At 43.6% G+C, this 13,754-nt stretch overlaps 1 pseudogene; it reads left to right on the top strand.

Moving 5' to 3' along the window:
• The window catches only part of LOC115193070 (mucin-2-like), a 28,733-nt pseudogene extending 15,210 nt beyond the window's left edge, over positions 1-13,523 (top strand).
• The last annotated feature ends 231 nt before the right edge of the window (positions 13,524-13,754 follow it).

Consider the following 13,754-nt stretch of genomic DNA (forward strand, 5'->3'; position numbering starts at 1 on the left):
ACTAATACCAACATCAACAACAACAACACCAGTACCAACAACACCCACACCAATACCACAACAACAACACCAATACCACCAACAACTACAACAACAACAACACAAACAACTACAACACCAATACCAACAACAACAACACCAACACCCACCAACAACAACAACACCAACAACCACCAACAACTACAACACCAATACCACCAACAACAACCACACCAATACCACCAACACCACCAACAACAACAACCACACCAATGCCAACAACAACCACACCAACACCACCAACAACAACCACACCAATACCAACAACAACAACACCAATACCACCACCAACAACAACACCAACACCAACACCCCCAACAACAACAACCACCACACCAATGCCAACATCAACCACACCAATACCACCAACAACAACCACCACACCACCAACACCACCCAACAACAACAACCACCACACCAATGCCAACATCAACCACACCAACACCACCACCAACAACAACAACAACAACACCAACAACAACAACAACAACAACAACAACACAACCAACAACACCACACCAATACCACCAACAACAACAACAACACCACCACACCAACACCAACAACAACAACACCACCAACAACAACCACACCAACACCACCAACAACAACACCAAAACCACCACCACCATCAACAACAACAACACAATGCCAACAACAACCACACCAATACCAACAACAACAACAACACCAACAACTACAACACCAATACCACCAACAACTACAACACCAATACCACCAACAACTACACACCAACCCACCACCAACAACAACACCAATACCCCACCACAACAACACCAACACCACCAACAACAACCACACCAATAACAACAACCAAAACAGCACCAACAACCAACAACACCAATACCACCAACAACTACAACAACCAATACCACCAACAACTACCCCCCAGACAACAGAGCCAACAACTACTCCTTGTATTCCTACCTGTGAGTGGTCAGAATGGTATGATGAAGATGATGATAAAGACAAGAGTGACTGGGAAACGTATTGGAATATCACACAGAGTGGAAAGAAGTGTGTGAAGATCCACAGGATATTGAATGTGTAGCTACAGACTACCCTGATACGAGCTTAGAGGACTATGTAGCTTCGACAGGACAAGTTGTGGAGTGCGATGTTGACTTCGGTTTAATATGTGAAGAAAATAAACAGACTCAGAGACCATTTAAGTGCAAGAACTATAAGATTAGAGTCCTCTGTTGCGTTGAATGTTTATCAACAACATCACCAAAACCAACAACAGCAGCAACACCACCACCAACAACAACAACCACACCAATACCACCAACAACCACACCAATAACAACAACAACAACCACACCAATACCACCAACAACAACAACTACACCAATACCAACAACAACCACACCAATACCTCCAACAACAACAACACTAATACCACCAACAACAACCACACCAATACCAACAACAACAACAACAACAACCACACCAATACCAACAACAACAACACCAATACCAACAACAACCACACCAATACCAACAACAACAACAACAATACCACCAACAACTACAACACCAATACCACCAACAACAACCACACCACTGCCAACAACAACATACACAACAACAACAACACCAACAACTACAACACCAATAACACCAACAACAACATACACAACAACAACAACACCAACAACTACAACACCAACACCACCAACAACTACAACACCAATACCACCAACAACAACGACACCAATACCACCAACAACACCCACACCAATACCACCAACAACAACCACAACAATACCACCAACAACAACAACAACACCAATACCAACAACAACTACAACACCAATACCACCAACAACAACAACACCAATACCACCAACAACAACAACAACACCAATACCACCAACAACAACCACACCAATACCAACAACAACCACACCACACCACCACCAACAACAACCACCAACCACCACACAACAACAACAACCACACAATACCACCAACAACAACCACACCGAATACCACCACCAACAAGCACACCAATACACCAACAACAACCACACCAATAACAACAACAACACAACACCAATACCAACAACAACTACAACACCAATACCAACCAACAACAACAACACCATTACCACCAACAACTACAACACCAATACCACCAACAACAACAACAACACCCAATACACCAACAACAACCCACACCAATAACAACAACAACAACACCAACACCACCAACAGATACCACACCAATACCACACACAACCACACCAATTACCACCACCAACACAACCAACAACTACAACACCAACACCACCAACAACTACAACACCACTACCACCAACAACAACCACACCAATACCACCACCACCAACAACAACAACACCAATGACAACAACAACCACACCAACACCACCATCAACAACCACACCAATACCACCAACAACAACCACACCAATTCCACCAACAACAACAACATCAATACCACCAACACCACCAACAACAACAACAACCACACCAATGCCAACAACAACCACACCAACACCACCAACAACCACACCAACACCACCAACAACAACACCAATACCACACCAACAACAACACCACCAACAACAACAACACCAATACCACCACCAACAACAACAACACCACCAACAACTACCACACCAATACCACCAACAACAACCCCAGCAACAACCACAACAACCACACAAATGCCACAACAACCACACAAATACCACCAACACCAACAACAACAACACCACCACCACCAACAACAACAACACCAATGACAACAACAACCACACCAACACCACCATCAACAACCACACCAATACCACCAACAACAACACCACCAATTCCACCAACAACAACAACAACACCAACACCACCAACAACAACAACAACCACACCAATGCCAACAACAACAACCACACCAAAACCGACAACAACAACACCAACACCACCAACACCAACACCAATACCACCACCAACCACAACACACACCAACAACAACAACACCAATACCACCACCAACAACAACAACACCACCAACAACTACCACACCAATACACCAACAACACAACCCAGCAACAACCACAACAACCACACAATGCCAACAACAACCACACCAATACACCAACACCAACAACACCAACACCACCAACAAAACAACAACCACACCAGTTCCACCAACAACAACAACACCAACACCAATACCACCAACAACACCACCAACACCACCACCAACAACAACAACAACAACAACAATTCCACCAACATCAAACACCAATAACAACACCAACAACAACACCAATACCAACAAACAACACCAACACCACCACCACCAACAACAACACCAACAACAACACCAATACCACCGACAACAACAACACCAATAACAACACCAACAACAACACCAATACCACAACAACACCAACACCACCACCACCACCAACAACAACACCAATACCACCAACAACAACACCACCACCAACACCACCCACAACAACAAAACCAACAACACAACACCAATACCACCAACAACTACCACACCAATACCACTAACAACAACAACACCAACAACAACAACCACACAACAACAACACCAACAACAACAACACCAATACCACCAACAACAACCACACCTAAACCACCAACTACAACGGAAGCCATAACTCTAACCACAACCCCAACGACAACAGAAGAATCAACCACAACCCCCAGGACAACAGAAGAATCAACCACAACCCCCAGGACAACTGAAAAACCAACCACAACAACCCCAACGACAACAGAAGAATCAACCACAACCCCCAGGACTACTGAAAAACCAACCACAACCACCTCTATAGACACCACAACCACTAAAGCTCCTACAACAACACCTAAACCACCAACTACAACAGAATCCACAACTCCAATGACATCCATATCACCAACAACCCATGAATCAGTTGTCACTGGTCCTACAATAACTGGTCCGACAGTAGGAGGTGTAGTCAGTTCAATACCAACCACAACTGGGACACCAACCCACCACCAATCACTTGTCCTGAGTGGGACAAAGTGGTAAGTACCTCAATATAACCATCACATAATCAACTGGGCTCCCTTAACTTCGATTACACATAGCCAACATTTGAAGTCAATGAGGTGGAAAAGTCCTTTCAGAGACTTAGCAATTGATTCCTGTGTGTATTGTGAAAGAACTCTGATGACTTGTAATTTTCTTTCTCTCGAAACATCAGCAAAATGAGACTTTCTGGCTCTGCAACTGCACTTTGGCCAGATGTATTGAAAACAACACCATTGAGATCATTCCATATGAATGCCCAGAGCCTGAGCCAATCACATGTACCAATGGCAAGACACCAGTGCTACAGTGGGATGAGTTCTACTGCTGCCAACACTACGTGTGTGACTGTGAGTTGTGAAAGCTTCTTCTTCTTCTCCTCTGACCTGGTCAGGAAGGTAGATGGCCATGTCCAGTTCTGTAACTAATAACATACACGTCCTTATCACTAACATTTGGAATAATACTCAATATAAATATTACTTCATACATTTTTTTTGACAGAGGATCGTAATGTCTGTCTGCTATATAAAAGTGTATATTTTCATGACAGGCGTCTGTGAGGGTTGGGGAGACCCCCATTATATCACCTTCGACGGGCTCTTCTACAGCTTCCAAGGGAACTGTACCTATGTGCTGATGGAGGAGATGTGGCCACGTCACCACTTTAAGATCTACATCGACAACGTCAACTGTGATCCCACCGAGGATGTGTCTTGTCCTCGAGCATCATCGTGTCCTAACCGCTCAACAGTTATAACACTGAAGAATCACACCTCATTGGAGCTGCTCAGTTGGAGGTAACGTCAGTGGATAAACTGGCTCAGAAATCAATATAAGCAATTAAAACCATAAATACGTTGAATGGCTGGATTTGGGGCCTGAAGGACTGAAAAATGATTTCTTAGAAAATTTGAAAATGAAAGACAATTATTTTCCATTATTTCATTCTCTGAACTGAATTGTGCATTAGTTCTCAACATCCGTAGCTTTCATTGATACAAAATAAGAGTTTGATGTTCTCCATCAACTTAATTCAACCTGTAGTGTCATGATATTAGTAAGTCACCTTGTCTTTCTTTAAGAGATCCTGAAGATGGATTGATCTCTCTACTCTCTTCCATCCCTTTTTCCTATCCTTTCTATCCCCCATCCGTCCGTCTCTCTTTCATCCCTCTCCTCCCTGCCATCTGTCCTTCAGGCTCTTATTGGTGGAGTTTCCCTGAGACTACCCTTCACACGGCACGGTGTGAAGGTGATGAACTCTGGTATCAACATTGTCTTGGAGATAGCACAACTCCAGGTGGTAGTTACCTTTGGTGTCACTGGCTTCAGCGTCAACCTTCCCTTGGCAACACTTCGGCAAACAATACACAGGGTCATTGTGGTAAGGACTTAGTTTCATTCATTTGTTGTCCTCAAACTATGTATCGTGTGCATTTAAACAAACAGCTATAAGAGCTGAGAAATTATTGTGAATCACTTAACTTAAACAGAGAACGGTCACTGGTATTCTGAGCATGGTGTGAGAAAGCGTAATGCAGCGGTCTTTGAATTGATGGAATCATTTATCCAAGGTTGGAGGTGAACAACTAGCCTGGTCCCAGATCTGTTTGGGTTCTTTTTTTTACCAAAATCCTATGGTTGTTGTCAGATATCGAACCATAGGGTTTGGCAAGACAACACAACTGATCAGGGACCAGGCTAGCAAACAATGGTTTGGGCTTTCCTGTCTGATGTCTGTGTCTGATATTTTTACTGTATGTGCTGTACTAAATGTGAGAAAGCTCCAACAAAGATTTCAAATGTATGTATTACTTTTAATAGCTGCAAATGGCAAAATAAACGACTTGAACCTGAACTGTATGCATCTCTTTCAGGAACATGTAGCAACAACCAGGCTGATGACTGCATGTTGCCTGGAGGTCAGCTGGTGGAGAACTGTGCTGTGATGGCAGACTACTGGCCAGCCAAGGACCTCTACCAGCCTGACTGCCATGTGCCACCTGGAATCCCCACCACTCTCCTCTCCCTGAACCCACACAGAAGCCATGCAAGCCAGACTCCTCTGTCTGTGATCTCCTAAAGGACAGGTAACATTCCTAAAGGCACTGTGATCTCCTGAAGGACAGGTAAACCTTCCTAAAGAACTGTGATCTCCTGAAGGAAAGGTCAACCTTCCTAAAGGCACTGTACAAGTTCTCTAATAAAATGTCCTGCTTAGGGTGATCACATGTAAATTACCCAAATGCCTGGAATGTGTGGGAATGTAATCATCTACTCCATTAAACAGTCTGTCAGGAGTGGCCAGCTACTTCATTGAACAGTCTGTCAGGAGTGGCCAGCTACTTAATTGAACAGTCTGTCAGAAGTGGCCAGCTACTCCATTGAACAGTCTGTCAGGAGTGGCCAGCTACTCCATTGAACAGTCTGTCAGGAGTTTGAGTAAAGTTAGAAGTCCTGTTGTAACAATCAACAATCTAACTTATCACAGACTAAAATCTCACATGCACAAATATAGCTCTTTACCCCTAAACTATACACAGAAGTGTGTTTTGTGTATGACAGAAACATATGTGATTCTTACAGTGTATTAGGAAGGTCTGTTTCTCATATACCTTCATCTCTGGTTTTCAATCCACAGCATTTTTGCAGCCTGTCATCCATTTGTCTCACCTGACAACTTCTACAAGGGCTGTGTCTATGACAGCTGCCACGTGTCCAACCCAGCGGTGGAGTGCACCAGTCTGCAGACTTACGCTTGCTGCCTGTGCCCAGTTTGGAGTATGCATCTACTGGAGAAACCACACCGCCCTATGTGGTAGGGTTACTGTACTCATTGTAAAAATCCAGACTCACCATGTTAAATAGGACTCACCTAATAAGGATAGATAAATAAGTCCACCATTGAAAGAGATAAGAAATACTGTGTAGATGACCAGGAACCAGGAACTGTGTTGATGAGACCAGGAACAATACTACTAACACAACTTAGTATGTGTTATAGATGATAACACAATAGAGGAGGGGGATTCTATTTGTAAATATTGATTAGTGCATTTTTGTATTTGAGGTGATAAATTATGGAGAGAGTGGACGTCCTTGTCTGGTTCCCCTTTGTAATGTGTAATATAGTATGGGGCTTCAGTCCAACAATCAAGTGATTGTAATAATTAGTCAGAACATTTTTCAATGGTGATAACACTTTTTACATCAGCAGTTGTCACAAAGTGCTAATACAGAAACCCAGCCTAAAACCCCAAACAGCAAACGATTCAGATGTAGAAGCACAGTGGCTTGGGAAAACTCCCTAGAAAGGCAGGAACCTAGGAAGAAACCTAGAGAGGAACCAGAATCTGAGGGGTGGCCAGTCCTCTTCTGGTTGTGCTGGGTGGAGATTATAAGAGTACATGGCCATTAAGGCCAGATTGTTCAACAGCAGGTTCGGTAGAGAGAGAGAGAGAGAGAGAGAGAGAGAGAGAGAGAGAGATGAGAGAGAGAGAGAGAGAGAGATAGAGAGAGAGAGAAGGTTCGAAACAGCAGTTCCGGGACAAGCACATCCTTGAAACAGGACAGGGGTTCCATAGCCGCAGGTCACAGCAACAGCAGGTTCGGGGACAACCATCCGGTGAACAGGACAAAAGGTTCCATAGCTGGCAGGTCACAACAGACAGAAAATTGGATCAGCATTCGACCCAGGTTGACTGGTGGACAAGGCAACAGCCGGGAGTCGTCAGGGGCCAGATAGTCCTGAAGGCATGGTCCTTGGGGGTCTCAGTTCCTCTGTGAAGGTAGAGAGAGAGAGAGAGAGAGAGAGAGAGAGAGAGAGAGAGAGAGAAGCGAGAGAGAGGAGAGAGAGAGGAGAGAGAGAGATGAGAGAGAGAGAGAGAGAGAAGAATTAGTAGCACACTTATAGAAACACAGGTACACCAGAGGAGACAGGATAGTTATACAGATAGGACAGACTGACCCTATCCCCCTGGAACATAGACTATTGCAGTATAATATACTGGAGACTGAGACAGGGGGTCCGGGGTGTCACTATAGACTGAGTTGTATCTTTCTTCAACAGCCAGCGACTGCCCAGCTGACAAAGTCTACAAGCCCTGCGGTCCTGCCGAACAGCCAACCTGTGATGACAAGTAGGTTTCTATTTAGAGAGTGGTAGTGCAAAATAATCCTTGCTTTCATGTTTTATGTTAACTGAGGTAGACAACGTTATGACTGTCAAATAAGACAGAGAGAAAATACCTACCTACAGTTAAAGATAGAGTTGCTGTAGATAGGAAATCGGAGTTGTCACTGTAATGTTGTGTTCTACAGTCCAGACGAGTCTAGGATGAACTTCACCACAGAAGGCTGCTTCTGTCCTGATGGGATGAAACTCTTTAACAAGGACTCAGGGATCTGTGTTGATAAGTGTGGTGAGTGTTCCCAGTTACTGACATTGGTCCATTTCATGTGGATGATACAGAGAAGATCGATAGGACTTAGCCTTTTCAAGGATGTTTCAGGTCTATGAAAGTTCTACTAAATTGTCGTGTTTGTGTTTTTGAAGGATGCATTGACCCTGAAGGTGTTCCGCGAGAGGTAAGTAAGGCCTTTTGGTTTTGATTCATCGTTATTTTATTATACTAATTAATATAGCCTGTTATCTAGTCCATTGGCTCTGTCATGGATGATGCCAGAGGTTTCTATGAGGACCTACTTACAGCGTCCACACAGCATTATCCACATTGTCTGAAACCAAAATGGCCCCCTCTATGCCCTATATTTAGCCCCCTATGCCCTATTTAGTGCACTACATTTGACCAAACCCATTGATAGAATCACACTCCCTTCTTGTTGTATCTCATCACAGTTCAACGAGAGGTTTGAGTACAAGTGCCAGGATTGCGTTTGTTTGGAGTCCACCAAGACTGTGACCTGTAAACCCAAGGTCTGCTCCAAACCACCATTAGAGATATGCACTGGGCCAGGCTTTGTATATGTCAACCAAACCGATCCATCGGATCCATGCTGCTCCAGCCTCGTCTGCCGTAAGGATCTCCCAACACTTTTTTACCTTACATATTATAATCAGATCTATTTCAACAGTATTGTGCCGACCTGAACCGTACTGTGCTGGCTTGGATATGTTCTTTTCACATTGTCCTTTCCAGCACGGTCCCAGGAACTATGGTGGATGTGTAACAAGGCCAGCGCCGTACAGCTGGGCTCAGCTCAGTCGTGTTGAAAACACCCACATAGTGAAGACATGAATCAGCTCATATTATGATGTCCATACTCTGTTATTGTTTCCCCTCCTAGGTTGTGACAGCAGCACTTGCCCACCTACCAACATGAACTGTCCTATTGGGTTCGTGCCAGTGGTGTCAGTCCCTGAGGGAAAATGCTGTCCAGAGCACACATGTGGTATGGTCTCTTTACCTATATCTAGACTATCTAGACTATCTACATGTGGTATGGTCTCTTTACCTATATCTAGACTATCTAGACTATCTACATGTGGTATGGTCTCTTTACCTATATCTAGACTATCTAGACTATCTACATGTGGTATGGTCTCTTTACCTATATCTAGACTATCTAGGCTATCTACATGTGGTATGGTCTCTTTACCTATATCTAGACTATCTAGGCTATCTACATGTGGTATGGTCTCTTTACCTATATCTAGACTATCTAGACTATCTACATGTGATATGGTCTCTTTACCTATATCTAGACTATCTAGGCTATCTACATGTGGTATGGTCTCTTTACCTATATCTAGACTATCTACATGTGACATGGTCTCTTTACCTATATCTAGACTATCTTGTATTGCTGTGTTTGTATTGCTGAGGTAATACCAGTTCTTTTAGACAGCCCCATGGATTGGTTGTCTGTGTCTCTCTCTCAATTGGTTGTTTGTGTCTCTTGTCTCTTCCAGAGCCTAAAAGAGTTTGTCTTCACAAAGGCATTGAATACCTGGTAATGACAAACTATTCTGCTCTCTCATCTGAAATGTTCATTACATAAATAAACACTCTAGATATACTTGTTTTAATATATTGCAGTACATGTACATTACATCTCATATTCTATAAGGGTTCATGTCAAATAGTGTCGGAGAGAGTGGGTTTCCTTGTTCCAATGTGTCAGAGACAGTGGGTATCATGGTTAGAGAAAGTGGGTATCCTTTTCCCCCTGTGCCAGAGACAGTGGGTATCCTGGTTCCCCTGTGTTAGAGAAAGTGGGTATCCTGGTTCCCCTATGTCAGAGACAGTGGGTATCCTTGTTCCCCTTTGTCGGAACGAGTGGGTATACTGGTTTCCATGTGCTACAGACAGTGGATATCTTTGTTCCCCTGTGTTAGAGAAAGTGGGTATCCTTTTCCCCCTGTGCCAGAGACAGTGGGTATCCTGGTTCCCCTGTGTTAGAGAAAGTGGGTATCCTGGTTCCCCTGTGTCAGAGACAGTGGGTATCCTGGTTCCCCTGTGTTAGAGACAGTGGGTATCCTGGTTCCCCTGTGTTAGAGACAGTGGGTATCCTGGTTCCCCTGTGTTAGAGACAGTGGGTATCCTGGTTTCCCTGTGTCAGAGACAGTGGGTATCCTGGTTCCCCTGTGTTAGAGACAGTGGGTATCCTGGTTCCCCTGTGTTAGAGACAGTGGGTATCCCTGGTTCCCCTGTGTTAGAGACAGTGGGTATCCTGGTCCCCCTGTGTTAGAGACAGTGGGTATCCTTGTCTGGTTCCCCTGAAGTAACGTGTAAAATATGATGACTTACTTGTTCTTCTAGCCTAATTCTAAAGTACCAGGATCAGAGTGCCAGGAGTGCACCTGCACCAACAAAGTGGACCCCAAGTCTGGTCATTACCAAATTGACTGTGGATTCATGCAATGTGACGAAGATTGTGAAAAGGTAAGAACTGGTATAGCTGCCGTGTCTGCTCAAATTTCAAATATTTACCAAAAGATGAAATACCATTGAGTAGCATAAATCTATTCAGTCAACAAGTTTTTATACTTTAATCGGCTGGTTTCCTAGACCCAGATTAAGTAAGTAAGTAAACCTTGTCTGATTCAGAACTGCCGACAGATTAAGCCTAGTCCTTGATTTAAAAATAATTCTCAATTGGTGGTGAGCCATCCGGGCGGTGAGACATCTGTTCTTGAGTTATTCTATTCTATTGAGTCTACTGGGAAGGCAATCGGTTGTATTCACTCTTTAATACCATGTATTATTATTATCGTTATCATTATTTTTAGGTGTTGTAGCAAGTCACTCATGTGTTCCTCTTCTCCTGCAGGGATATGAGTACCAGGAGCCAGGCTATTCTTCAGATGACTGCTGTGGTAAATGTGTTCAGACCCACTGTGTCCTCCAGATCAATGGGACCAAGCAGTTGTTGAAGGTAGGTATCGTTTCTGTCAGTTTAACTATCACAGATTAACTAAGAAGTAGTAAGTAGTTCTCTGATAAATGTTTATATTGTTTGTGGGTGTGTGTGTGTGGAACAAGCTTCCCCATAATATGAGGACAGCGGAGTGCCTGCCCATCTTCCTAAAACCTCTGACACCCTACATCTTTAAAGAGCTTGTTAAATAAATCCCAGTCCGCCCCACCCCCTACGAATGTTATATGTTGTTGTCTCACTTGTCTCACTATCTTAAGACAAATGCACTAATGTAAAACGTTTTGGATAAGAGCGTCTGCTAAATGACAAACATTTAATGTCAAACGTGTGTGTGTGTGTGTGTGTGTGTGTGTGTGTGTGTGTGTGTGTGTGTGTGTGTGTGTGTGTGTGTGTGTGTGTGTGTGTGTGTGTGTGTGTGTGTGTGCCCAGCATGGAGATACATGGTCAGCTCCTGGTGATAAGTGCCGGCAGTACAGCTGTGTGAAAAATGGTGATAGTTATCTGACCCAGAGCTCCAACATCCATTGCCCACCCTTCCAGGAGGCCAACTGCCAGCCTGTGAGTACAGTACACAACATAACAAGAACAGAAAGGTCAGCCTGTGAGTACAGTACACAACATAACAAGTACAGAAAGGCCAGCCTCTGAGTACAGTACTCAACATAGCAAGAAGAGACAGGCCAGCCTGTGAGGACAGTACACAACATAACAAGAACAGAAAGGCCAGCCTGTGAGTACAGTACACAACATAACAACAACAGGAAGGCCAGCCTGTGAGTACAGTACACAACATAACAAGAACAGAAAGGTCAGCCTGTGAGTACAGTACAGTACTCAACATAACCAGAACAGAAACGCCTGCTCACTGCAAATGCTCTCGATTACCAACCTTATTGACAATGTTTCGATCCACAATCATTTTCATCAGATCGACAGTACAGTACACACACTATACCAGTTTTCATTTGACAGAAACATTTCTTCACTTATCCTAATATGAAATGTATTATGTAAAGATAACATTGAAACTTTTTTTCACCACAGGGTTCAATTCAGACCGCTGCAAACGGCTGCTGTAGAATTTGTAAGTATGAAAATGAATATTCAAAGCTGTTAACAATTTCATATCAAGATTGGAATGTGATCAGATTCATGCATCATAAAACCACTGATATTCATAATTGATAATGATTGAGAAGGAGAGCCACCTTGTAGTCAGTGAACTCAAACAGGTGCAGCTCTTTTTCATGGTCTTTCCAGACAGATCATGTTTAATGTTGTGTCTCCCTCCAATACCAGGTGTGGAGAAGGACAAGGCCTGTAAGATAGGATCCATGAAGAGTTTCATCAACCACATGAGCTGCCAGTCTATTGAGGAGGTGGAGATGCCGTACTGTGAGGGATCCTGCAACACCTTCACCAAGTGAGTGTGGAAACAATGCTAATATCACAACCAAGTGGAGCCTCATAACAGCCACAACACCATGGGGGTGTTTCCAGTATCCAGTTTAAGCAGAGTGATGGACTGAAAATCATTTTAAATGAATCTCCATTGAACATGGTTCTTATTCCAGGACTAGGTTTAATCTGTATCTGGGACAAACCCCCATATGTATTTGTGTTTTGTGAAACATGTCATTTGTTGAGGTGTCTTTGTCTCTTGGGGAGTAGATGATCTCTTAATCTCTGTGAACACCTCTCTTTTTCACTCCCGTCCTCCAGGTATTCTGCGATGGCTGCGTCTCTGGACCACTCGTGTGCCTGTTGCCAGGAGTCCCGGTCCAGTAACCGTACGGTGAACCTACAGTGTCTGAATGGAGATGTGGTGCCCTACACCTACCTACACGTGGAGGAGTGTAGCTGCAGACACAGCGACTGCCACAGAGCCATTAGGGTGCCTGCCCGCAAGACACGCAGCAACACGCTGGTGTAAATGGGATCCGTACTAATCCAGATGGGACTAGTCCAGCACCAATCCACTCGCTGCTTACTAAGGAAACCCCCTGCTACCCTGCTTCACATGGCTGTTATTTATCTAATCGCTTGGTTTATATATAAAATGTAGATTAAATGATATTTAAAACATAGAAATGTAGAAACTTGTGCTTACTTATCTTATTAAAATGCAACCTTCAAATAGTTATGTTGTTGTTTGTTTGATTGTAGAAGTGCATGCACCTTGTTTTGGAAAGCTTTGTTTTATTAAGCTGTGTAACCTCTTAGCCTTCTTCATACT

The sequence above is a fragment of the Salmo trutta genome, chromosome 4 (genome assembly GCF_901001165.1).
Source record: "Salmo trutta chromosome 4, fSalTru1.1, whole genome shotgun sequence".
Taxonomy (NCBI): Eukaryota; Metazoa; Chordata; class Actinopteri; order Salmoniformes; family Salmonidae; genus Salmo; species Salmo trutta.